This window comes from Marmota marmota, unplaced genomic scaffold (assembly GCF_001458135.2).
Source record: "Marmota marmota marmota unplaced genomic scaffold, marMar, whole genome shotgun sequence".
NCBI classification, from domain to species: Eukaryota; Metazoa; Chordata; class Mammalia; order Rodentia; family Sciuridae; genus Marmota; species Marmota marmota.
In genome coordinates, this window is record NW_025999977.1 from 56,529 (window position 1) to 60,283 (window position 3,755).

General features: G+C 41.9%; 1 pseudogene; it reads right to left on the reverse strand.

Annotated features, from left to right (window-relative positions):
• On the reverse strand, positions 1–3,369 carry LOC107137078 (annotated as a pseudogene).
• Between the last annotated feature and the right edge of the window lie 386 nt (positions 3,370–3,755).

The following is a 3,755-nucleotide window of genomic DNA, read 5'->3' on the forward strand; positions in this document are numbered from 1 at the left end:
TCATGGCACAGAAGAATCATGAATATTACTTCCTATAAAGCCTTTCAAGCCAAGTAACCCTTCTGAGAATAAATGCTCTCAATACCAGTTCCATTTCTTCCCCCGAAGAGAGCTTATGTTTATTGTCCTTTCTTCTGTACTTTCCTGCACCAGAAAAGGAAGCAGCAAAGCTTAATAGAGAAGGGCAATAGACTCAATTTAAACTATTGTAGTACTGTACTACTAGAGGTTTTTCTAGGATTTGGAGGTCAATATATGTTCCTTTCTCAAAGGGTTTGTATGTGCACAGGCAGCCAACCATGGTAGTCAAGTAATGATAAAATTGTTCATAGATCTTGCTGCTGAAAAGGGAGTCTGATTTTGCCTTTTGTACCAACTCAGTTTTCTTTGCAGCAGTCAAACTTTCATGATACCTGTGCATAATATATCAGAGCTGGTTCAATATACTGGTATCCAGCTTGAGGAGTGCAGAGTCGAAGATCCCAGGAGGAAATAGTACCACTAAAGGCGGTCATAATTTATGTATGTGTCACATACCTTCTCATAGAAATCCCAAATGAAGTGCATCAAGAAAGTACTGCTACTCTCCAATGACATTGCAGTATTGTCAGCCATCCTACATAGTGAATCAGTTTAGACACAGAGTTCATGAATCCACCCAAGGTTGTCTCTAGAAGACTGCTTCTCACAGGTTTCATTCAAATGTCCACATAAGCCACAGCAGCCAGTTTTGTAGGGGCTCTTTCAGACCGTGGAGAACACTGCACTTGAAAGAAATGGTTGATGTAAAGAAGAGCTGTGCTAGATGGTCAAAAAGAAGAGGCTTCACATCTGAGAAACTACTAAAAGGAATGCAGCTCAGGAGCAGAAGGAATTGTGACCGACAACAGAGGCCATCCCAGAGAGGTAGGCTCTTAGACAGAAACAAAGCCCTTCCTGTAGGAAGCAGTGGGCCCTGATGATAGTGTCCAGGAAGTTGGGAAAGTCTTATCTTCATGTTCATAAATTTTTCATTTTTATACCAACTACATTCTTCTTGTAATGTATCTCAACCAGAGATAGAGCCCCAGTAAGATCAACTCATCTCTGACACAGTTACCATAAGGAAGTAGCAGAGAGTTGTTCACACTAAGCCCATCTGAGCAGGCACCTCACATCAGTGGGTGTTTTATAAGCATTCAGGGAAGTTCTGAAGCTGTTCTAATGGGAAGGATCCACTGTGACTGAGATAATCAGAAAGACTCATCTCTTTTTTTCTACATTCTTTGTGTAGCTATCAGAATTTAGCACCGGTAAAACTGAGTGAGAATTCCATTGTCTTTGTAGAGGACAGACTAGCTGGACCTATCAGCAGTTTTAGAGGTTCTGGAAAAGGTTGTTGATTTCTTAGTAAAAGCAGTCACGTATAGAAGAACTGTATCCAAAGGAGAGAAAAAGAATAAATAAAGTATATACAATAAGTGCAAAGAAAGAAACAAGCAATGTTAATAACACAAAGATAGAAGAGGTGAGGAACCCTCAGAGAGCCCAGATTTGCTTACATGAATCCAGTCCCAGTGTGGTGAGACCTTGCTGATTCTGTATGAGAAAAATTTCTTTGTTCTCCATGTTGCAATAATCATACCCAGCACTTTCCTTGGGGATGATAATGTAGGGAATGGTAAATTCATTTCTAATCTGTCAAAGGAGAAAACAGCTTGTCACAATTCCGGGGCACTCCTGCAACCCCACACAGTGGAAAGTCAAACATCTGCACAAGCAAAGGCCCTTCCCACCACAGCCTGAGTCTCTTTTGTGTTCCCTGAATCCCTCACAACCTTGGCTGCTAACGTGCATTTCTGGGGGGCTCTGTGAAGCCAGAGATGCTGATACCAACCCCAGGGCCCCCTCTGATGCACAACATGGGTAACCACCACAGCCCTGTTGCAGTGCACTCGTGGTTCTTGAAAAGCTACAGGTGGAGTACCATTCTCTTCCTTTGCTCATGTCTAAATCGGTTTCCTTCCACTATTAAGTCCTTCTCATTAATACTCAGGTCAAGTCTGTTCCACTTCCTTCATGGATTCATTCAGCAGTTAATGGGTTCTTTTAAGTGAATCCATTCAGTGATCGTTTCCTTCTTCAAAATTCCTAGTGCTTGTATGTTTCATACTATCAGAATGCTATTTATCATTTATTGTATATCTCCCATCTCTCCACAGTGATTGGACACTTTTTTGGACATATATTCTGTGCCTTACATATATTATATATTACTAGGGCCTACCAAAAGTAGGTGCTCTGAACTTGATGGTATAGGCTACTAAATTTAGCATTTGGTATTAATCAGTTCAATTCAAGGGACTCTGAAAAGTAACCAAATACAGAGTCAAAAGATCCAAAGTGACTATACTATATTGTCCATGGTTTCTTCTGTGAAGGATTTGGTGCAAAGAAAAACTGACCCTGGTTATCTTCTCTGAGTGTCCCAGGAGGTCAAGGAAAAAGAAACAGAGTCAGTTCAGGAAAGAGTTAGTTATTTTTGTTTATTTGTTTATTTATCTATCTATTTATTTATTTACCAGTTTTCCACAGAGAATTCTACATTTCTACTCCTTGAGCAGTGTTGGCACTGGATACTAGAGAATTATGGACATGGCTTCCTGGGCGCCAGCACATGGCACATTCCATGGAGAAGGGGAAAGTCTGAGACCATGAGGCTAGCATTGGGATAGCAATGCTAAGTCCCTAGAATTCCTACTTTGGACAGCATCTCTGAATACAAAGTTTAAGTCCTGAGTAAATTAAGGAAAAATTAAACTCTCAGTACCATGGTAAGTTTTGAAGTATCTCCCTAGGAGACCAAAGTAAAATGAGGGAAATAAATTTATAATGTGGTTGGGTAGGGGGACTGATCTGCCAAAGCAGTAAAAAGTAGCCTCCATAAGTATGCTCCTGGAGGTCTCCTAAATGTGTGGTGGATGGCCATTATGGTGTCCTGCATTCTCACTTACAGACACTGAGATTGGGAGTACTGAACAAGGATAGTGGTTAATATCTCAGGACTTAAATTCTAGGGATCTGTGGACCCACAGCTACCAGCTGCAAACTGCACCCTCCTTTCGAATGGTGATCTTATTCCTTCCCCTTCTTGCTGTATGTACTCACCTTGAAAATTTGTTTCTGTGATAGAATGAGTGGACACAGAGTAGTAGATCCCATAGGTAGCGACTGATGGTGGACATTTGTGGGCTGAAGTTCCTTCAGCGATGTCACCATTTCTGGTTGAGGGGCAGAAGCACTACTTCCTGCATATGGCATAGAGCCATTTGATTGCAGGCAGGGACCAATGTTCTCCAGAGAGCAGAGTCCCCAGGGTGTTTTGATCATCGTAGTAGACCTGGCTTCCTTCTTGGTGGGGTAGTGAGAGGCTATGTCCAGGCTATGTCACCTGGACAAGCCTAGCACATAGTGGTGGATACACAGGGACCATGACATTGGCTTCAGAAGTTTTGTCATACTGGAATATCATAGACAGGAAAGAATCTGCTGTGTTCTGGTCAGTGACAGTCAGATTAAAGTCCCCGTGTGAAATTGAGCTCTTTTCAGCACTTCCTGTTATATCCCACTCAAAAATACTTTAATAGAAGGCAGATGCTGTGCAAATATGGTTCTGATCAGTAACCCCAGACACCAAGGCTGTGCTAGAATGTTGATAAAGGTAGGCACTGTCCATGAGTGCTGAAAAGAGGTGCCACAGGTTGAGGGCAATAACC